Raw genomic sequence first — 25,610 nt, 5'->3', positions numbered from 1 at the left:
ACTGCAATTGCGAAAAATTAGACATAAAATCGTATCTATTAAGACTGCGATATGTGACATGGCAAGAAAAGTAAGCATCACAAAAACGACTATAAAAATATTTTCCCGAAATATTTTTCGAAATTTTATTTTTGAATCGTGTTCAGAATTAAATTTCCTTTCCAGGGCTGGCAAGCTCGTGGTGGGGCAGACGAAGGAAACGCGAGCAGAATGGTTTAAAAATGGGGTAAATGTCTTACGTATTTAAAAATAAATAGAGATTTTAACGTTTATAGACGCCTTCAATCAAGCGCCTATAAAAATATTTTCCCGAAATATTTTTCGAAATTTTATTTTTGAATTGTGTTCAGAATTAAATTTCCTTTCCAGGGATGGCAAGCTTGTGGTGGGGCAGACGAAGGAAACGCGAGCAGAATGGTTTAAAAATGGGGTAAATGTCTTACGTATTTAAAAATAAATAGAGTTTTTAACGTATATACACGCCTTCAATTGACCGTCTATAAAAATATTTTCCCGAAATATTTTTCGGAATTTTATTTTTGAATCGTGTTCAGAATTAAATTTCCTTTCCAGGGGTGGCAAGCTCGTGGTGGGGCAGACGAAGGAAACGCGAGCAGAATGGTTTAAAAATGGGGGGAATGTCTTACGTATTTAAAAATAAATAGAGATTTTAACGTTTATAGACGCCTTCAATCAAGCGCCTATAAAAATACTTTCCCGAAATATTTTTCGGAATTTTATTTTTGAATCGTGTTCAGAATTAAATTTTCTTTCCAGGGATGGCAAGCTCGTGGTGGGGCAGACGAAGGAAACGCGAGCAGAATGGTTTAAAAATGGGGGAAATGTCTTACGTATTTAAAAATAAATAGAGTTTTTAACGTATATACACGCCTTCAATAAAGCGTCTATAAAAATATTTTTCCGAAATATTTTTCGGAATTTTATTTTTGAATCGTGTTCAGAATTAAATTTGCTTTCCAGGGATGGCAAGCTTGTGGTGGGGCAGACGAAGGAAACGCGAGCAGAATGGTTTAAAAATGGGGGAAATGTCTTACAAATTTAAAAATAAATAGAGATTTTAACGTTTATAAACGCCTTATATTAGGCGCCTATAAAAATATTTTCCCGAAATATTTTTCGGAATTTTATTTTTGAATCGTGTTCAGAATTAAATTTCCTTTCCAGGGGTGGCAAGCTCGTGGTGGGGCAGACGAAGGAAACGCGAGCAGAATGGTTTAAAAATGGGGTAAATGTCTTACGTATTTAAAAATAAATAGAGATTTTAACGTTTATAGACGCCTTCAATTGAGCGTCTATAAAAATATTTTCCTGAAATATTTTTCGGAATTTTATTTTTGAATCGTGTTCAGAATTAAATTTCCTTTCCAGGGGTGGCAAGCTTGTGGTGGGGCAGACGAAGGAAACGCGAGCAGAATAGTTTAAAAATGGAAGAAATGTCTTGCGTATTTAAAAATAAATAGAGATTTTAACGTTTAGACGCCTTCAATTAGGCGTCTATAAAAATACTGTCCCGAAATATTTTTCGGAATTTTATTTTTGAATCGTGTTCAGAATTAAATTTCCTTTCCAGGGGTGGCAAGCTCGTGGTGGGGCAGACGAAGGAAACGCGAGCAGAATGGTTTAAAAATGGGGTAAATGTCTTACGTATTTAAAAATAAATAGAGATTTTAACGTTTATAGACGCCTTCAATTGAGCGTCTATAAAAATATTTTCCCGATATATTTTTCGGAATTTTATTTTTGAATCGTGTTCTGAATTAAATTTCCTTTCCAGGGGTGGCAAGCTCGTGGTGGGTCAGACGAAGGAAACGCGAGCAGAATGGTTTAAAAATGGAAGAAATGTCTTACGTAGTTAAAAACAAATAGAGATTTCAACGTTGAAAGACGCCTTCAATTAGGCGTCTATAAAAATACTGTCCCGAAATATTTTTCGGAATTTTATTTTTGAATCGTGTTCAGAATTAAATTTCCTTTCCAGGGATGGCAAGCTCGTGGTGGGTCAGACGAAGGAAACGCGAGCAGAATGGTTTAAAAATGGAAGAAATGTCTTGCGTATTTAAAAATAAATAGAGATTTTAACGTTTATAGACGCCTTCAATTGAGCGTCTATAAAAATATTTTCCCGAAATATTTTTCGGAATTTTATTTTTGAATCGTGTTCAGAATTAAATTTCCTTTCCAGGGGTGGCAAGCTCGTGGTGGGGCAGACGAAGGAAACGCGAGCAGAATAGTTTAAAAATGGAAGAAATGTCTTGCGTATTTAAAAATAAATAGAGATTTTAACGTTTATAGACGCCTTCAATTGAGCGTCTATAAAAATATTTTCCCGAAATATTTTTCGGAATTTTATTTTTGAATCGTGTTCAGAATTAAATTTCCTTTCCAGGGGTGGCAAGCTCGTGGTGGGGCAGACGAAGGAAACGCGAGCAGAATGGTTTAAAAATGGGGTAAATGTCTTACGTATTTAAAAATAAATAGAGATTTTAACGTTTATAGACGCCTTCAATTGAGCGTCTATAAAAATATTTTCCCGAAATATTTTTCGGAATTTTATTTTTGAATCGTGTTCAGAATTAAATTTCTTTTCCAGGGGTGGCAAGCTTGTGGTGGGGCAGACGAAGGAAACGCGAGCAGAATAGTTTAAAAATTGAAGAAATGTCTTGCGTATTTAAAAATAAATAGAGATTTTAACGTTTAGACGCCTTCAATTGACCGTCTATAAAAATATTTTCCCGATATATTTTTCGGAATTTTATTTTTGAATCGTGTTCTGAATTAAATTTCCTTTCCAGGGGTGGCAAGCTGGTGGTGGGTCAGACGAAGGAAACGCGAGCAGAATGGTTTAAAAATGGAAGAAATGTCTTACGTAGTTAAAAACAAATAGAGATTTCAACGTTGAAAGACGCCTTCAATTAGGCGTCTATAAAAATACTGTCCCGAAATATTTTTCGGAATTTTATTTTTGAATCGTGTTCAGAATTAAATTTCCTTTCCAGGGATGGCAAGCTCGTGGTGGGTCAGACGAAGGAAACGCGAGCAGAATGGTTTAAAAATGGAAGAAATGTCTTGCGTATTTAAAAATAAATAGAGATTTTAACGTTTATAGACGCCTTCAATTGAGCGTCTATAAAAATATTTTCCCGAAATATTTTTCGGAATTTTATTTTTGAATCGTGTTCAGAATTAAATTTCCTTTCCAGGGGTGGCAAGCTCGTGGTGGGGCAGACGAAGGAAACGCGAGCAGAATAGTTTAAAAATGGAAGAAATGTCTTGCGTATTTAAAAATAAATAGAGATTTTAACGTTTATAGACGCCTTCAATTGACCGTCTATAAAAATATTTTCCCGAAATATTTTTCGGAATTTTATTTTTGAATCGTGTTCAGAATTAAATTTCCTTTCCAGGGGTGGCAAGCTCGTGGTGGGGAAGACGAAGGAAACGCGAGCAGAATGGTTTAAAAATGGAAGAAATGTCTTGCGTATTTAAAAATAAATAGAGATTTTAACGTTTATAGACGCCTTCAATTGAGCGTCTATAAAATTATTTTCCCGAAATATTTTTCGGAATTTTATTTTTGAATCGTGTTCAGAATTAAATTTCCTTTCCAGGGGTGGCAAGCTCGTGGTGGGGCAGACGAAAGAAACTGGGGAAGAATGATTTAAAAATGGGGTAAATGTCTTACGTATTTAAAATTGAATAATGATTTTGACGTTTTGAGAAGCCTTCAATTAAGCGTTTATAAAAGATAGTTGAAAAATTGGAAATTACAGAAAATAATGGAAAATACCTGTACAAAAATAATTTCCTTGTGTTACATTTGTTTACTAAGTTCTGTATTGTTGTAAGGTTTTCCCACTACACCTTTGAGGCAACCTTATACGGTCGTTAGGTTTTTTGTTAATGCAGGACCTGTCGCCAGTAGCCATATTACACCTGCTTATGCAGCACATCTTGAGTAGTGCAAAAAAATTGTACAGAATAGTTAATGCTTTATCAATATTGAACTTTTCAGATTTTGACAAAATGATGTGTAAATTGAAGAGATCCTAATTTGAAAACTTAAATTTCTCTAGAAAGCGATTATAGGCTATACATTTCGAATGGGTATTTTTTTAAGTTTTAATTGATTACTGCATCTACAATGATTTGATTTAGAAATCACTAGGTTTGTTTGTCGTATCCAGACTTACACCTGGTGGTTGAAGATTTGGATTAAGTGGACACGAAAGCAATGAAGCCAATCTTCGTGTCCACTTTCAGGCCTGCCTTTAAGTGTCCTGCCAAAGACACACCCGCATGCTCTTGAACGGTGTCGAACCCGGTGCTCTTTCGATTGCCTTTCCAAGTTCTCACCAATCGGCTATGCAGCCGACCTCACCACTCGGCTATGTAGTAGGTATCAGTTAATGAAGAATAATTTGTATTCTCTGAACACAACATAAACTTCTAAACATTTTTTCAGCAAATCGAGTAGGATGCTGCGGATTCTTTTGCTATATTCAGTCTTTAGCTTTTACGTAGAAAAACAAGTATCCGCGATCCTGTATTACCTTTGTCATTTCGCAGAACGAAATACATCGAACTTTTTTGTCATTAAATTCCCAAACTACATTGGCTCCTTCTAGACAATAACAAATGTCATGGACGTTTTCCTTCCCTTCACCAAAATGTGCAATGGCACTTACGAATTTGTAATTACATTCAACGCCATTTGCATCCTCAAGAGTAAAAGTTTCATCTGCTGTGACACATCTTTTGGATTTGATTACACCAGTATTTCTACCTAAAGACAGAACCAAAACTTTGGGGAAACTAAATATTTGTTCACTCGTAGTGCAGTTCACATTTGTACATTTACAACATGGTGACATTTCGTTGTCAACGAGCAAGTTCTTTAGATATAAGGATAAAAGATTATTTTCTAAAATCCAGTGGTACATTGGTAGAAATAATACTTTTTCATTATTTCTATGAAGCTCACTTTTCGAACCGCATTCAATACACTGGTGATACGTGACGTATTCCAGTGCCAATGTTATATCAGACCGCTCTAATAACAATGGCAATGACGATTCGCTAAAAAATTCGGCAGGGTCATGTTGCAAATCCAGTGGAAATTTACTTCTTATATCATTCAACGTGTTTTTAAGTAGTTTTTCTTCTACGTTTCTGTTAACAATAAGATTATGCATTATAAGTTACCTACATTTACTAAGCCAGGAGGAAGATTGCTATTAGGAGTTCCAGATAGCGTTTGCGTTTGTATAGCGTTTGATAGCGTTTGTAACGATGTAATATATCATCCAATGTCGATAGGTTGTGAAAAAATCAACATCCAAATTTCTTTGGTTAAGCTTTTCATCGCTTTTGTTGCAAAGAATATCCACTGTCATGTAAACGGCCACTCCACAAGTGTTGTTGTCTGGTTGCATCAAGATGTGTTTAGTGTCTACGGCTCAATCGTCCTTACATAGCCCGTAATCAACCAAGATATTTAATAAACAATCTACGCCGTCACGAAAGAACTTTGAAACATCACTGGACATGCCATTGTTTAATGAATCATAGCAATGTAACAACTCCTTTTGGATGCAAAAATGTAACAAGCGAAAATGACCATTGCACAAGAAAGGCAGAAGAACGACGGGTCGTAGTTTGTCCTCGTTTTCTATCATGGCCGTTTTGAAAAATTTTATTGACTTTGCGGGTGTTCCTTGAAGAAGCTTGCTTGTGGAATCGCAGTCTAAAGCCCCTATGGCGTTAATGTTGCTCGGTTCATTGACTTTTAGCAAAATGTAAGCGTCTACCAGACGTTTGCTTAGCCAACCAACGGCCGATGGATTTGTATAGTGCTTTTCCAATTCGCTCTTGATTTTCCTACAGGGGTTATTACACGCCGTAAGTAAATCTAGCCAAGACACTTCGTGGTTTTTGTCTATTACGAGAGCGGTATCAGATAAACAGTTACGATTTATTGCCAAATCGTGCCACACCTTTGTTGAAAATTCCTTCATGTACCCGAAATCTTTTTTTATAGCAGTCCAAAAGTCATTTATCCGTTTGTCATCACACATAGAGGTTGCAAAAGCAGTGTTTTTATAAACAGCCGATGTGGACATGGAGTCACTTATGACATTGCCGTATCGAATATGCTTTTTTGATTCATTGTTAGTGTAAAACCCAGTTGAACGACGTTTTTTTGGTTTTCTAAATTTAGAAACTACCAGACTAGTGCAATGGTTTGACTGATCTTTCAATGTTTGGTCGCTTTTGTTTTTGGAAGAAATGTGAGGTTTTCTGTAACCTTGGTGGATATAATGTGCAGAGTATATTTTTTCACTAGTTCTGATTTCATTTTCATATTGTTTCACAAAATTATCGATACTTACAACTCGCTTTCCTTTTAAATAAATTTGTTTCAAATCCCAAAAATGCTGCTCAATGATTTTTTGAGTTAAGTTATCCCGAGAAATATTTCTTAATTCGGAAGAAATAACATTTTTAAACCAAGAGGAATACCGAAAGTAGAGTTGATCATTTGGGCATTGATGATGAGACGAATGCCGGGATAAGTCTCCCAGAATTAGCTGCGAAGTTGTACTAATTCGACTTAAAACAATTCGAATGAGTTGGGAACAAAAGGTTTTGTCCATATAAACATTTTTGTGCTTTAGCTTTGAATTGCAATGGTTAAGGTGATACGAAAAGTTATTAGAATCTAAAAAAGCGACAAGTCGGTTATGGTAGCGTAAGTAAAATGGAGATTTCAATTCTTGTTTTTGATCCTCACGCATGCTGGTATGAAAATGGTCAGTCAGGTCGTTTACATCGGTTTCTTCAATTTCATTTGTTACTTTTGATTTAGTTTCGTAAGGTTTAACGCCTTGATGCAGTCTGTTAAAATGATAGTCCACTTGAAAAGACGTTCGTTCGCAATTGGTTACCCAATAGCAGCAATGGCGAGTGGTTAGCGCGTTAGGCTCACAGTCAAAAGCCTGCATGTTCGACTCCAGCCACCCGCACTTGCTGTTGTTTCTCTAGGTAAGAAACTTTACGATAATTGCCTCTACCCAGTGATCGATTTCGAGTAATGGGTAGTACCAAATTTAAGTCATAAGTAAAGTAGACAACCGGAAACAGACATTGCCGTCGGCTGCAGCGTGGGTCAGGTGTACGTCGAAAGGCGTAGGCTATACCGATGCATAGCGCTCAAGTCCACTTTCCCGCAATGCAGGATAAAGATAAACAAACAAACAAATAATGCTTTCCATTATTTCGTCCAGTTCATGCAGGGTTGTACATGCAAATAACAACGAAATCCAATGCATTGCAGTCAATCTGTGTTGTTTATGTTTGTAATGTTTTTTTGCCATAACTTTAGCTGCACGCATGGCATGACTTAAACAATTGTGAACGAACGTTTTTTCTAAGTCGTACGTTATTGTCTCGCCTGTAACTACTCTCCAGCATCTGTTGTAATAATCTAACCTTGTTTCATTGCACATAGCACTTAATACAGCATTCCACATAGCCATTGAACCGTCAATCATCATCAATGCCGGCTTTTTTACTTTCCCGCAAATTTTTACAATGTCCATTAAAAATTTTCTCAGAAAACTCCATATACTCTCAGAATACTCTCAGAATTGCTTACACCAACAAGTTTATGACAAAACACGGAATTTGTAGAATGCAACACTATCTGTTCACCTTCGCATACAAGATGACTATTAGCACAATTCCATTGTTTTTCTGTTATAGCTAATGCCGGACTATTTGGTGAGAATATGCAGCGAGGGTGAAACCATTTCAAGCAAGTTCCACAGCACACATATAGGGATCCGTCATTAGGCTTGTTACATATGCAGTAGAGAAGATTGTCTTCATGATTTTGTAAAGAAATGTCACTTCGATAGGCAACAGAAACAGTTGTTTCGTTTTGATCTGGGTTATTCTGTTGACCAACATCGCAAAACTTTTGCGCACCTAGCGTTGAGGAGATATGTTGAGATGTCACGCCTTTCGCTATATTTTTTTGTTTAGAAGAAACATATAGTAGTTTTACCGATTCCCTAAAGAAGAATCACGATGCCATCTAGATTTAATTGTTCTCACTTCAGAGCAAAAAAAGGAAGCAGGCCAATGATTTTCCTTTAGCATTGCTGCGACACATGAACCAGGAAGGTAGTCATCGCGAGGGAAGTCGTCCATATGCTTGCTGATGGAATTTGCTAATTCAATATCTAACTGAGAGGGCACAGTTTGTGATATCGAAGCGGAATTTGTTTTAAAATGATCTATTAGGTTTTTATTTTTTCGACAAAACGTCAACAAATATTTCTCTCGTTTAGAAGCAGCACACTTTGCACAAAAACTCGAAGACGTTAAAAACTCTACACGGTTTGATTTGTTTCTCAGGGAATGCAAATTATTTTTCGCTAAATACCTACCAATTTCATTTTGCCGTTTGACTTACTAAGTCATCAGAAGCACCTCCAAAGTTCATTGTCAACATTTTGCTGTTACATTTCGGAAAGGTGCTTTCTTGGCAAACTTCATCAAAATGAAATAACGTTTCAAGTGGAGAAAACCGATTTTGTGAAACAAAGCTTCGAGTAGGATTACAACTGGCACCACGCGTCCCTGTAGCAGACCTCACACCAGGACCGGCACCACTCATGTTTTTAGCAGACCTCACAACAACAGGACCAGCACCACTCGTACGTGTGTCAGACTTCAAAACAGCACCAGAATAGGTACCACTCGTACCGGAAGCTGACATCACAGCACCAGCACCGACATCACTCGTCTTGGTAACTGACCTCACAACAACAGGACCGGCACCACTCGAGCCTGTATTAGACTTCATAGCACCAGAGCAGGCACCACTCGTACCGGAAGCAGACATCACAGCACCAGAACAGGTACCACTCGACCCTGTACCAGACCTCACAACAACAGGACCGGCACTACTCGTCCTTTTAGCATACCTCACAACAACAGGACCAGCACAACTCGAGCCTGTATTAGACTTCATAGCACCAGAACAGGCACCACTCGACCCTGTACCAGACCTCACAACAACAGGACCGGCACTAATCGTCCTTTTAGCAGACCTCACAACAACAGGACCAGCACCACTCGTACATGTGTCAGATTTCATAGCACCAGAACAGGCACCACTCGTCCCGTTAAAGACGTTATAGACGCCTAATTGAAGGCGTCTATAAACGTTAAAATCTCTATTTATTTTTAAATACGTAAGACATTTCCCCCATTTTTAAACCATTCTGTTTGCGTTTCCTTCGTCTGCCCCACCACGAGCTTGCCATCCCTGGAAAGGAAATTTAATTCAGAACACAATTCAAAAATAAAATTCCGAAAAATATTTCGGGAAAATATTTTTATAGACGCCTAATTGAAGGCGTCTATAAACGTTAAAATCTCTATTTATTTTTAAATACGTAAGACATTTACCCCATTTTTAAACCATTCTGCTCGCGTTTCCTTCGTCTGCCCCACCACGAGCTTGCCAGCCCTGGAAAGGAAATTTAATTCTGAACACGATTCAAAAATAAAATTTCGCAAAATATTTCGGGAAAATATTTTTATAGACGCTCAATTGAAGGCGTCTATAAACGTTAAAATCTCTATTTATTTTTAAATACGCAAGACATTTCTTCCATTTTTAAACTATTCTGCTCGCGTTTTCTTCGTCTGCCCCACCACCAGCTTGCCACCCCTGGAAAGCAAATTTAATTCTGAACACGATTCAAAAATAAAATTCCGAAAAATATTTCGGGAAAGTATTTTTATAGACGCCTAATTGAAGGCGTCTTTTAACGTTGAAATCTCTATTTGTTTTTAAATACGTAAGACATTTCTTCCATTTTTAAACCATTCTGCTCGCGTTTCCTTCGTCTGCCCCACCACGAGCTTGCCACCCCTGGAAAGGAAATTTAATTCAAAACACGATTCAAAAATAAAATTCCGAAAAATATATCGGGAAAATATTTTTATAGACGCCTAATTGAAGGCGTCTATAAACGTTAAAATCTCTATTTATTTTTAAATACACAAGACATTTCTTCCATTTTTAAACCATTCTGCTCGCGTTTCCTTCGTCTGCCCCACCACCAGCTTGCCACCCCTGGAAAGGAAATTTAGATCAGAACACGATTCAAAAATAAAATTCCGAAAAATATATCGGGAAAATATTTTTATAGACGGTCAATTGAAGGCGTCTATAAACGTTAAAATCTCTATTTATTTTTAAATACGCAAGACATTTCTTCCATTTTTAAACTATTCTGCTCGCGTTTCCTTCGTCTGCCCCACCACGAGCTTGCCACCCCTGGAAAGGAAATTTAATTCTGAACACGATTCAAAAATAAAATTCCGAAAAATATTTCGGGAAAATATTTTTATAGACGCTCAATTGAAGGCGTCTATAAACGTTAAAATCTCTATTTATTTTTAAATACGCAAGACTATTCTTCCATTTTTAAACCATTCTGCTCGCGTTTCCTTCGTCTGCCCCACCACGAGCTTGCCATCCCTGGAAAGGAAATTTAATTCTGAACACGATTCAAAAATAAAATTCCGAAAAATATTTCGGGAAAATATTTTTATAGACGCCTAATTGAAGGCGTCTTTTAACGTTGAAATCTCTAATTGTTTTTAAATACGTAAGACATTTCTTCCATTTTTAAACCATTCTGATCGCGTTTCCTTTGTCTGCCCCACCACCAGCTTGCCACCCCTGGAAAGGAAATTTAATTCAGAACACGATTCAAAAATAAAATTCCGAAAAATATTTCGGGAAAATATTTTTATAGACGTCTAATTGAAGGCGTTTATAAACGTTAAAATCTCTATTTATTTTTAAATACGCAAGACATTTCTTCCATTTTTAAACTATTCTGCTCGCGTTTCCTTCGTCTGCCCCACCACGAGCTTGCCACCCCTGGAAAGGAAATTTAATTTTGAACACGATTCAAAAATAAAATTCCGAAAAATATTTCGGGAAAATATTTTTATAGACGCTCAATTGAAAGCGTCTATAAACGTTAAAATCTCTATTTATTTTTAAATACGCAAGGCATTTCTTCCATTTTTAAACCATTCTGCTCGCGTTTCCTTCGTCTGCCCCACCACCAGCTTGCCACCTCTGGAAAGGAAATTTAATTCAGAACACGATTCAAAAATAAAATTCCGAAAAATATTTCGGGAAAATATTTTTATAGACGCCTAATTGAAGGCGTTTATCAACGTTAAAATCTCTATTTACTTTTAAATACGCAAGACATTTCTTCCATTTTTAAACCATTCTGCTCGCGTTTCCTTCGTCTGCTCCACCACGAGCTTGCCACCCCTGGAAAGGAAATTTAATTCTGAACACGATTCAAAAATAAAATTCCGAAAAATATTTCGGGAAAGTATTTTTATAGTCGTTTTTGTGATGCTTACTTTTCTTGCCATATTACATATAGCAGTCTTAATAAATACGATTTTTTGTCTAACTTTTCGCAATTGCAGTTGCTTTATCTTTGACAAGTCGAGTTTTTTATTTAAATTTCTGTGTTCACTGTTCATTTGGCTATGGAAAAAATTTAAGATTTGCTTTGATGTGGTAACGAGAAGTGATTTTATCAGCTTCCGAGTGTTGCTACTTTCATCGCATTGTTTATCGCGCAAATTTTGACGGATCATTTTTTTAGGCGGATCGCGCAGAATTATTCTGCCAGAATGACACCATCGTCATTCTGGCAGAATAATTTTTCCGCTTTCCATCGAAAAAAGATATCCGTGAATAAGTGCGAGGCATAAAGTGCGACATGACATACCTTCGAAAAATCTTAAATAAAACTATATTCCGCAACATATGCCACTTAAATTTTGCATGCATCGGATTCAGTATTAAATTACCTTTCCAGGGATGGGCATCAATAGGTGGGCATTTGGGAGGAACGTCCAGCAGAACGGTTCAAAGATGGAGGATAGTTTCACGATATTCAAGAAAATAATACGACTTTGCATAAAAAACACCTCTCCAAACATTTTCGAATAAAACTATATTCCGCAACATATGCCACTTAAATTTTGCATGCATCGGATTCAGTATTAAATTACCTTTCCAGGGATGTGCATCAATAGGTGGGCATTTGGGAGGAACGTCCAGCAGAACGGTTCAAAAATGGAGGATATTTTCACGACATTCAAGAAAATAACACGACTTTGCATAAAAAACACCTCTCCAAACATCTTCGAATAAAACTATATTCCGCAACATATGCCACTTAAATTTTGCATGCATCGGATTCAGTATTAAATTACCTTTCCAGGGATGTGCATCAATAGGTGGGCATTTGGGAGGAACGTCCAGCAGAACGGTTCAAAGATGGAGGATATTTTCACGATATTCAAGAAAATAATACGACTTTGCATAAAAAACACCTCTCCAAACATCTTCAAATAAAACTATATTCCGCAACATATGCCACTTAAATTTTGTATGCATCGGATTCAGTATTAAATTATCTTTCCAGGGATGTGCATCAATAGGTGGGCATCTGGGAGGAACGTCCAGCAGAACAGTTCAAAGATGGAGGATCATTTTACAACACTCAAGAAAATAATACGACTTTACATAAAAAATACCTCTCCAAACATCTTCAAATAAAACTATATTCCGCAACATATGCCACTTAAATTTTGCATGCATCGGATTCAGTATTAAATTACCTTTCCAGGGATGGGCATCAATAGGTGGGCATTTGGGAGGAACGTCCAGCAGAACGGTTCAAAGATGGAGGATATTTTCACGATATTCAAGAAAATAATACGACTTTGCATAAAAAACACCTCTCCAAACATCTTCGAATAAAACTATATTCCGCAACATATGCCACTTAAATTTTGCATGCATCGGATTCAGTATTAAATTACCTTTCCAGGGATGTGCATCAATAGGTGGGCATTTGGGAGGAACGTCCAGCAGAACGGTTCAAAGATGGAGGATATTTTTACGATATTTAAGAAAATAACACGATTTTACATAAAAATACCTCTCCAAACATCTTCGAATAAAACTATATTCCGCAACATATGCCACTTAAATTTTGCATGCATCGGATTTAGTATTAAATTACCTTTCCAGGGATGTGCATCAATAGGTGGGCATCTGGGAGGAACGTCCAGCAGAACAGTTCAAAGATGGAGGATATTTTTGCAATATTCAAGAAAATAATACGACTTTTTGCATAAAAAATACCTCTCCAAACATCTTCGAATAAAACTATATTCCGCAACATATGCCACTTAAATTTTGCATGCATTGGATTCAGTATTAAATTACCTTTACAGGGATGTGCATCAATACGTGGGCATTTAGGAGGAACGTCCAGCAGAACGGTTCAAAGATGGAGGATATTTTCACGATATTCAAGAAAATAATACGACTTTGCATAAAAAACACCTCTCCAAACATCTTAAAATAAAACTATATTCCGCAACATATGCCACTTAAATTTTGCATGCATCGGATTCAGTATTAAATTACCTTTCCAGGGATGTGCATCAATAGGTGGGCATTTGGGAGGAACGTCCAGCAGAACGGTTCAAAGATGGAGGATATTTTTACAATATTCAAGAAAATAACACGATTTTACATAAAAATACCTCTCCAAACATCTTCGAATAAAACTATATTCCGCAACATATGCCACTTAAATTTTGCATGCATCGGATTCAGTATTAAATTACCTTTCCAGGGATGTGCATCAATAGGTGGGCATTTGGGAGGAACGTCCAGCAGAACGGTTCAAAGATGGAAAATATTTTTACAATATTCAAGAAAATAATACGACTTTTTGCATGAAAAACACCTCTCCAAACATCTTCAAATAAAACTATATTCCGCAACATATGCCACTTAAATTTTGTATGCATCAGATTCAGTATTAAATTACCTTTCCAGGGATGTGCATCAATAGGTGGGCATTTGGGAGGAACGTCCAGCAGAACGGTTCAAAGATGGAGGATAATTTTACGATATTCAAGAAAATAATACGATTTTACAAAAAAAATACCTCTCCAAACATCTTCGAATAAAACTATATTCCGCAACATATGCCATTTAAATTTTGCATGCATCGGATTCAGTATTAAATTACCTTTCCAGAGATGTGCATCAATAGGTGGGCATTTGGGAGGAACGTCCAGCAGAACGGTTCAAAGATGGAGGATAATTTCACGATATTCAAGAAAATAATACGACTTTTAGCATAAAGAATACCTCTCCAAACATCTTCAAATAAAACTATATTCCGCAACATATGCCATTTAAATTTTGCATGCATCGGATTCAGTATTAAATTACCTTTCCAGGGATGTGCATCAATAGGTGGGCATTTGGGAGGAACGTCCAGCAGAACGGTTCAAAGATGGAGGATATTTTTACAATATTCAAGAAAATAACACGATTTTACATAAAAATACCTCTCCAAACATCTTCGAATAAAACTATATTCCGCAACATATGCCACTTAAATTTTGCATGCATCGGATTTAGTATTAAATTACCTTTCCAGGGATGTGCATCAATAGGTGGGCATTTGGGAGGAACGTCCAGCAGAACGGTTCAAAGATGGAAAATATTTTTACAATATTCAAGAAAATAATACGACTTTTTGCATAAAAAACACCTCTCCAAACATCTTCAAATAAAACTATATTCCGCAACATATGCCACTTAAATTTTGCATGCATTGGATTCAGTATTAAATTACCTTTCCAGGGATGTGCATCAATAGGTGGGCATTTGGGAGGAACGTCCAGCAGAACAGTTCAAAGATGGAGGGTCATTTTACATCATTCAAGAAAATAATACGACTTTACATAAAAAATACCTCTCCAAACATCTTCGAATAAAACTATATTCCGCAACATATGCCACTTAAATTTTGCATGCATCGGATTCAGTATTAAATTACCTTTCCAGGGATGGGCATCAATAGGTGGGCATTTGGGAGGAACGTCCAGCAGAACGGTTCAAAGATGGAGGATATTTTCACGATATTCAAGAAAATAATACGACTTTGCATAAAAAACACCTCTCCAAACATTTTCGAATAAAACTATATTCCGCAACATATGCCACTTAAATTTTGCATGCATCGGATTCAGTATTAAATTACCTTTCCAGGGATGTGCATCAATAGGTGGGCATTTGGGAGGAACGTCCAGCAGAACGGTTCAAAGATGGAGGATATTTTTACAATATTCAAGAAAATAACATGATTTTACATAAAAAGACCTCTCCAAACATCTTCGAATAAAACTTTATTCCGCAACATATGCCACTTAAATTTTGCATGCATCGGATTTAGTATTAAATTACCTTTCCAGGGATGTGCATCAATAGGTGGGCATCTGGGAGGAACGTCCAGCAGAACGGTTCAAAGATGGAGGATATTTTTACAATATTGAAGAAAATAATACGACTTTTTGCATAAAAAATACCTCTCCAAACATCTTCGAATAAAACTATATTCCGCAACATATGCCACTTAAATTTTGCATGCATCGGATTCAGTATTAAATTACCTTTCCAGGGATGTGCATCAATAGGTGGGCATTTGGGAGGAACGTCCAGCAGAACGGTTCAAAGATGGAGGATATTTTCACGATATTCAAGAAAATAATACGACTTTGCATAAAAAACACCTCTCCAAACATCTTCAAATAAAACTATATTCCGCAACATATGCCACTTAAATTTTGTATGCATCGAATTCAGTATTAAATTATCTTTCCAGGGATGTGCATCAATAGGTGGGCATTTGGGAGGAACGTCCAGCAGAACAGTTCAAAGATGGAGAATATTTTTACAATATTCAATAAAATAATATGACTTTGCATAAAAAACACCTCTCCAAACATCTTCAAATAAAACTATATTCCGCAACATATGCCACTTAAATTTTGCATGCATCGGATTCAGTATTAAATTACCTTTCCAGGGATGTGCATCAATAGGTGGGCATTTGGGAGGAACGTCCAGCAGAACGGTTCAAAGATGGAGGATATTTTCACGATATTCAAGAAAATAATACGACTTTTTGCATAAAGAATACCTCTCCAAACATCTTCGAATAAAACTATATTCCGCAACATATGCCATTTAAATTTTGCATGCATCGCATTTAGTATTAAATTACCTTTCCAGGGATGTGCATCAATAGGTGGGCATTTGGGAGGAACGTCCAGCAGAACAGTTCAAAGATGGAGGATCATTTTACAACATTCAAGAAAATAATACGACTTTACATAAAAAATACCTCTCCAAACATCTTCGAATAAAACTATATTCCGCAACATATGCCACTTAAATTTTGCATGCATCGGATTCAGTATTAAATTACCTTTCCAGGGATGGGCATCAATAGGTGGGCATTTGGGAGGAACGTCCAGCAGAACGGTTTAAAGATGGGAGAGATTCTTACAATATTCAAGAAAATAATACGACTTTTTGCATAAAAAACACCTCTCCAAACATCTTCAAATAAAACTATATTCCGCAACATATGCCACTTAAATTTTGCATGCATTGGATTCAGTATTAAATTACCTTTCCAGGGATGTGCATCAATAGGTGGGCATTTGGGAGGAACGTCCAGCAGAACAGTTCAAAGATGGAGGATCATTTTACAACATTCAAGAAAATAATACGACTTTACATAAAAAATACCTCTCCAAACATCTTCGAATAAAACTATATTTCGCAACATATGCCACTTAAATTTTGCATGCATCGGATTCAGTATTAAATTACCTTTCCAGGGATGGGCATCAATAGGTGGGCATTTGGGAGGAACGTCCAGCAGAACGGTTCAAAGATGGAGGATATTTTTACAATATTCAAGAAAATAATACGACTTTTTGCATAAAAAATACCTCTCCAAACATCTTCGAATAAAACTATATTCCGCAACATATGCCACTTAAATTTTGCATGCATCGGATTCAGTATTAAATTACCTTTCCAGGGATGTGCATCAATAGGTGGGCATTTGGGAGGAACGTCCAGCAGAACGGTTCAAAGATGGAGGATATTTTCACGATATTCAAGAAAATAATACGACTTTGCATAAAAAACACCTCTCCAAACATCTTCAAATAAAACTATATTCCGCAACATATGCCACTTAAATTTTGTATGCATCGGATTCAGTATTAAATTATCTTTCCAGAGATGTGCATCAATAGGTGGGCATTTGGGAGGAACGTCCAGCAGAACGGTTCAAAGATGGAGGATATTTTCACGATATTCAAGAAAATAATACGACTTTTTGCATAAAGAATACCTCTCGAAACATCTTCAAATAAAACTATATTCCGCAACATATGCCATTTAAATTTTGCATGCATCGGATTCAGTATTAAATTACCTTTCCAGGGATGTGCATCAATAGGTGGGCATTTAGGAGGAACGTCCAGCAGAACGGTTCAAAGATGGAAAATATTTTTACAATATTCAAGAAAATAATACGACTTTTTGCATAAAAAACACCTCTCCAAACATCTTCGAATAAAACTATATTCCGCAACATATGCCACTTAAATTTTGCATGCATTGGATTCAGTATTAAATTAACTTTCCAGGGATGTGCATCAATAGGTAGGCATTTGGGAGGAACGTCCAGCAGAACAGTTCAAAGATGGAGGATCATTTTACAACATTCAAGAAAATAATACGACTTTACATAAAAAATACCTCTCCAAACATCTTCGAATAAAACTATATTCCGCAACATATGCCACTTAAATTTTGCATGCATCGGATTCAGTATTAAATTACCTTTCCAGAGATGTGCATCAATAGGTGGGCATTTGGGAGGAACGTCCAGCAGAACGGTTCAAAGATGGAGGATATTTTTACAATATTCAAGAAAATAACACGATTTTACATAAAAATACCTCTCCAAACATCTTCGAATAAAACTATATTCCGCAACATATGCCACTTAAATTTTGCATGCATCGGATTTAGTATTAAATTAACTTTCCAGGGATGTGCATCAATAGGTGGGCATCTGGGAGGAACGTCCAGCAGAACGGTTCAAAGATGGAGGATATTTTTACGATATTCAAGAAAATAATACGACTTTTTGCATAAAAAATACCTCTCCAAACATCTTCGAATAAAACTATATTCCGCAACATATGCCACTTAAATTTTGCATGCATCGGATTCAGTATTAAATTACCTTTCCAGGGATGTGCATCAATAGGTGGGCATTTGGGAGGAACGTCCAGCAGAACGGTTCAAAGATGGAGGATATTTTCACGATATTCAAGAAAATAACACGACTTTGCATAAAAAACACCTCTCCAAACATCTTCAAATAAAACTATATTCCGCAACATATGCCACTTAAATTTTGCATGCATCGGATTCAGTATTAAATTACCTTTCCAGGGATGTGCATCAATAGGTGGGCATTTGGGAGGAACGTCCAGCAGAACGGTTCAAAGATGGAGGATATTTTTACAAAATTTAAGAAAATAACACGATTTTACATAAAAATACCTCTCCAAACATCTTCGAATAAAACTATATTCCGCAACATATGCCACTTAAATTTTGCATGCATCGGATTTAGTATTAAATTACCTTTCCAGGGATGTGCATCAATAGGTGGGCATTTGGGAGGAACGTCCAGCAGAACGGTTCAAAGATGGAAAATATTTTTACAATATTCAAGAAAATAATACGACTTTTTGCATAAAAAATACCTCTCCAAACATCTTCAAATAAAACTATATTCCGCAACATATGCCACTTAAATTTTGTATGCATCAGATTCAGTATTAAATTACCTTTCCAGGGATGTGCATCAATAGGTGGGCATTTGGGAGGAACGTCCAGCAGAACGGTTCAAAGATGGAAGATAATTTTACGATATTCAAGAAAATAATACAATTTTACATAAAAGTACCTCTCCAAACATCTTCAAATAAAACTATATTCCGCAACATATGCCATTTAAATTTTGCATGCATCGGATTCAGTATTAAATTACCTTTCCAGGGATGTGCATCAATAGGTGGGCATTTGGGAGGAACGTCCAGCAGAACGGTTCAAAAATGAGGGATGTTTTTACAATATTCAAGAAAATAACACGATTTTACATAAAAATACCTCTCCAAACATCTTCGAATAAAACTATATTCCGCAACATATGCCACTTAAATTTTGCATGCATCGGATTCAGTATTAAATTACCTTTCCAGGGATGTGCATTAATAGGTGGGCATTTAGGAGGAACGTCCAGCAGAACGGTTCAAAGATGGAAAATATTTTTACAATATTCAAGAAAATAATACGACTTTTTGCATAAAAAACACCTCTCCAAACATCTTCAAATAAAACTATATTCCGCAATATATGCCACTTAAATTTTGTATGCATCAGATTCAGTATTAAATTACCTTTCCAGGGATGTGCATCAATAGGTGGGCATTTGGGAGGAACGTCCAGCAGAACGGTTCAAAGATGGAGGATAATTTTACAATATTCAAGAAAATAATACGATTTTACAAAAAAAATACCTCTCCAAACATCTTCGAATAAAACTATATTCCGCAACATATGCCATTTAAATTTTGTATGCATCAAATTCAGTATTAAATTACCTTTCCAGGGATGTGCATCAATAGGTGGGCATTTGGGAGGAACGTCCAGCAGAACGGTTCAAAGATGGAGGATATTTTCACGATATTCAAGAAAATAATACGACTTTTTGCATAAAGAATACCTCTCCAAACATCTTCAAATAAAACTATATTCCGCAACATATGCCATTTAAATTTTGCATGCATCGGATTCAGTATTAAATTACCTTTCCAGGGATGTGCATCAATAGGTGGGCATTTGGGAGGAACGTCCAGCAGAGCGGTTTAAAAATGGAGGATATTTTTACGATATTCAAGAAAATAATACGACTTTTTGCATAAAAAACACCTCTCCAAACATCTTGGAATAAAACTATATTCCGCAACATATGCTACTTAAATTTTGCATGCATCGGATTCAGTATTAAATTACCTTTCCAGGGATGTGCATCAATAGGTGGGCATTTGGGAGGAACGTCCAGCAGAACAGTTCAAAGATGGAGGATATTTTTACGATATTCAAGAAAATAATACGATTTTACAAAAAAAACACCTCTCCAAACATCTTCGAATAAAACTATATTCTGCAACATATGCCACTTAAATTTTGCATGCATCGGATTCAGTATTAAATTACCTTTCCAGGGATGTGCATCAATAGGTGGGCATTTGGGAGGAACGTCCAGCAGAACGGTTCAAAGATGGAGGATATTTTCACGATATTCAAGAAAATAATACGACTTTTTGCATAAAGAATACCTCTCGAAACATCTTCAAATAAAACTATATTCCGCAACATATGCCATTTAAATTTTGCATGCATCGGATTCAGTATTAAATTACCTTTCCAGGGATGTGCATCAATAGGTGGGCATTTAGGAGGAACGTCCAGCAGAACGGTTCAAAGATGGAAAATATTTTTACAATATTCAAGAAAATAATACGACTTTTTGCATAAAAAACACCTCTCCAAACATCTTCGAATAAAACTATATTCCGCAACATATGCCACTTAAATTTTGCATGCATTGGATTCAGTATTAAATTAACTTTCCAGGGATGTGCATCAATAGGTAGGCATTTGGGAGGAACGTCCAGCAGAACAGTTCAAAGATGGAGGATCATTTTACAACATTCAAGAAAATAATACGACTTTACATAAAAAATACCTCTCCAAACATCTTCGAATAAAACTATATTCCGCAACATATGCCACTTAAATTTTGCATGCATCGGATTCAGTATTAAATTACCTTTCCAGAGATGTGCATCAATAGGTGGGCATTTGGGAGGAACGTCCAGCAGAACGGTTCAAAGATGGAGGATATTTTTACAATATTCAAGAAAATAACACGATTTTACATAAAAATACCTCTCCAAACATCTTCAAATAAAACTATATTCCGCAACATATGCCACTTAAATTTTGCATGCATCGGATTTAGTATTAAATTAACTTTCCAGGGATGTGCATCAATAGGTGGGCATCTGGGAGGAACGTCCAGCAGAACGGTTCAAAGATGGAGGATATTTTTACGATATTCAAGAAAATAATACGACTTTTTGCATAAAAAATACCTCTCCAAACATCTTCGAATAAAACTATATTCCGCAACATATGCCACTTAAATTTTGCATGCATCGGATTCAGTATTAAATTACCTTTCCAGGGATGTGCATCAATAGGTGGGCATTTGGGAGGAACGTCCAGCAGAACGGTTCAAAGATGGAGGATATTTTCACGATATTCAAGAAAATTACTCGACTTTGCATAAAAAACACCTCTCCAAACATCTTCAAATAAAACTATATTCCGCAACATATGCCACTTAAATTTTGCATGCATCGGATTCAGTATTAAATTACCTTTCCAGGGATGTGCATCAATAGGTGGGCATTTGGGAGGAACGTCCAGCAGAACGGTTCAAAGATGGAGGATATTTTTACAAAATTTAAGAAAATAACACGATTTTACATAAAAATACCTCTCCAAACATCTTCGAATAAAACTATATTCCGCAACATATGCCACTTAAATTTTGCATGCATCGGATTTAGTATTAAATTACCTTTCCAGGGATGTGCATCAATAGGTGGGCATTTGGGAGGAACGTCCAGCAGAACGGTTCAAAGATGGAAAATATTTTTACAATATTCAAGAAAATAATACGACTTTTTGCATAAAAAATACCTCTCCAAACATCTTCAAATAAAACTATATTCCGCAACATATGCCACTTAAATTTTGTATGCATCAGATTCAGTATTAAATTACCTTTCCAGGGATGTGCATCAATAGGTGGGCATTTGGGAGGAACGTCCAGCAGAACGGTTCAAAGATGGAAGATAATTTTACGATATTCAAGAAAATAATACGATTTTACATAAAAGTACCTCTCCAAACATCTTCAAATAAAACTATATTCCGCAACATATGCCATTTAAATTTTGCATGCATCGGATTCAGTATTAAATTACCTTTCCAGGGATGTGCATCAATAGGTGGGCATTTGGGAGGAACGTCCAGCAGAACGGTTCAAATATGAGGGATGTTTTTACAATATTCAAGAAAATAACACGATTTTACATAAAAATACCTCTCCAAACATCTTCGAATAAAACTATATTCCGCAACATATGCCACTTAAATTTTGCATGCATCGGATTCAGTATTAAATTACCTTTCCAGGGATGTGCATTAATAGGTGGGCATTTAGGAGGAACGTCCAGCAGAACGGTTCAAAGATGGAAAATATTTTTACAATATTCAAGAAAATAATACGACTTTTTGCATAAAAAACACCTCTCCAAACATCTTCAAATAAAACTATATTCCGCAATATATGCCACTTAAATTTTGTATGCATCAGATTCAGTATTAAATTACCTTTCCAGGGATGTGCATCAATAGGTGGGCATTTGGGAGGAACGTCCAGCAGAACGGTTCAAAGATGGAGGATAATTTTACAATATTCAAGAAAATAATACGATTTTACAAAAAAAATACCTCTCCAAACATCTTCGAATAAAACTATATTCCGCAACATATGCCATTTAAATTTTGTATGCATCAAATTCAGTATTAAATTACCTTTCCAGGTATGTGCATCAATAGGTGGGCATTTGGGAGGAACGTCCAGCAGAACGGTTCAAAGATGGAGGATATTTTCACGATATTCAAGAAAATAATACGACTTTTTGCATAAAGAATACCTCTCCAAACATCTTCAAATAAAACTATATTCCGCAACATATGCCATTTAAATTTTGCATGCATCGGATTCAGTATTAAATTACCTTTCCAGGGATGTGCATCAATAGGTGGGCATTTGGGAGGAACGTCCAGCAGAGCGGTTTAAAAATGGAGGATATTTTTACGATATTCAAGAAAATAATACGACTTTTTGCATAAAAAACACCTCTCCAAACATCTTCGAATAAAACTATATTCCGCAACATATGCTACTTAAATTTTGCATGCATCGGATTCAGTATTAAATTACCTTTCCAGGGATGTGCATCAATAGGTGGGCATTTGGGAGGAACGTCCAGCAGAATGGTTAAAACATGGAGGATATTCTTAAGATATTCAAGAAAATAATACGATTTTGCATAAAAAATATCTTTCCAAACATCTTCGAATAAAATTATATTCCGCAACACAAGCCACTTAAATTTTGCATGCATCGGATTCAGTATTAAATTACCTTTCCAGGGATGTGCATCAATAGGTGGGCATTTGGGAGGAACGTCCAGCAGAACGGTTCAAAGATGGAGGATATTTTTACAATATTCAAGAAAATAATACGACTTTTTGCATAAAAACACCTCTCCAAACATCTTCGAATAAAACTATATTCCGCAACACGTGCCACTGAAATTTTGCATGCATCGGATTCAATATTAAATTACCTTTCCAGAGATGTGCATCAATAGGTGGGCATTTGGGAGGAACGTCCAGCAGAATGGTTAAAACATGGAGGATATTCTTAAGATATTCAAGAAAATAATACGATTTTGCATAAAAAATATCTTTCCAAACATCTTCGAATAAAATTATATTCCGCAACACAAGCCACTTAAATTTTGCATGCATCGGATTCAGTATTAAATTACCTTTCCAGGGATGTGCATCAATAGGTGGGCATTTGGGAAGTACGTCCAGCAGAACAGTTCAAAGATGGAGAATATTTTTACGATTGGGAAAGGGAAGGTAAGTTGATACGGAAGGTAGTTTGATACACCCTCCCTACTAGTGATGCAAGCCGCGCCGCGCCGCGCCGCGTACGCGGCCGCTTTTGACTTTTTCGCCGCGTGCCGCGCCGCGCCGCGTGGAAGGTTGAAATGACAAAGCCGCGCCGCGCCGCTTGCCGCGTAAACTTTCAAGAAATTATTTTTTCGTAAACGTAAACTTTCAAGAAATTAAACTTTCGTAAACGTAAACTTTCAACTTTTCAAGAATCAGCTATGAAACTTCAAATTTAAATTGGAAACACGGATCAGTTATTTTTCCCTTCGGAAACCCTAAGATGGAAAGCTATGCAAATGCAAATTGCAAATGGCTTGCAGTTGACAGGGTTTTAGGGCTTGCTTGTCAGGGAAGCTGTACGAATGTTTTTGGTTAGTAGCCTAGCTGATAAGTTCAGTTACCAGGCTATAGGCCTAGCGCAACTACCGCATTATTTACTATATCAGTTAGCCCAGTGAGTTCAGGCTATAAGTTTTACTCTTGTGTGTGTAGTTCATATAGCCACTGGCATTATAATTGCATTATTGCTTACAAAAAGTGTTCAAAAGTCCTGATACTGGATCCAGGAACATTCTATTTGTCTTAGTTTGTATTATGTCTTAGAACTTAGATGCATTGCTGATAAGAGAATATGATCTGGTTAGCCTGGCCAATTAGTGCACAACTGTATTGGTACTAGGTTACCAGTTATATGCCATGGATGCTTTTTCCTACAATTGACTTTCTAAACAATAACTCGTTAAAATATTTTTTTTTAATTTTGTAATTTGCGGTGTGCGGTGCGGTGCAGTGTCAAAGTTCCAGATAAATTGCGGTGTGCGGTGCGGTGCGCGGATAGATGAGTCAGTTGCGGTGCGGTGTGCGGATAAAAATTTTGGGTTCGCTGCATCTCTACTCCCTACAGATATGTACAAAAAATGTTAGTCAAAAATATTGTCATTAGGTGGAAGATCTGTGAAAATAATGCCTACAAAAATTGCACCATGCAGCTAACTCGTGCTTTTGTGGCATAAAATTGTGAAAGTGTTTTTTTTTTTGAGTATTTTGGTACAATTTTTAACTCATGATTATTTTCGTCTGGAAAATTAAACAAAACTTCCTGAAAGATGAAACCCAATTCATTATTTTGATGGTTTATGGATAAGGCTTTAACCCTTTCTGGTATTCGTGTCAAAGACACGCGAAAAGCACGAGACGGGACCATTTGGCCACGCCCTGATTAATGGGTTATAACTCAGCCTCTAAATATCGCACATTTGAGAAAATTGGCATGCACATAGTCAAATGCTTTTATTTTATATTGTAATTATTTGTTTTCGAAATAAATGCTTAGTTTGTGTATTCTGAAGACATATGTTGCAAAAAAGCTCTAAAAACGCAAATTTTGCTGGCATTTAGTCATTTTATGTCCGATTTTCTTTGTTCGAATTTTAATTTTGATGATTTTGTGACCATTCAAAAAAATACTTTGAAACAAATTATTTTTTCCTACAATAAATACAGTATTTTTCATATTCATACTACATTAAGCGATTTTGAGTTTATTGTGATGAATTGCACTGATAGGTTCTCCACATGTGGTCATTGCTGCTTAGCATCGCAGTATCTCTCATGACAAATCAAGATGAATGAAAGCATAAAATAGTTGTCGCGTCCCAGCCAG

General features: G+C 36.3%; 1 protein-coding gene across 6 annotated transcripts in view; it reads right to left on the bottom strand.

Annotated features, from left to right (window-relative positions):
* LOC145784470 (protein NLRC5-like) overlaps positions 1-25,610 on the bottom strand; it is a 562,247-nt gene that overhangs the window by 41,016 nt on the left and 495,621 nt on the right. The gene's annotated exons all lie outside the window — the stretch shown is intronic.

This window comes from Aplidium turbinatum, chromosome 1, assembly GCF_918807975.1.
Source record: "Aplidium turbinatum chromosome 1, kaAplTurb1.1, whole genome shotgun sequence".
Taxonomy (NCBI): Eukaryota; Metazoa; Chordata; class Ascidiacea; order Aplousobranchia; family Polyclinidae; genus Aplidium; species Aplidium turbinatum.
The sequence above is the reverse complement of the archived record's forward strand: the minus strand, read 5'-3'. Positions and strand labels throughout refer to the sequence as shown.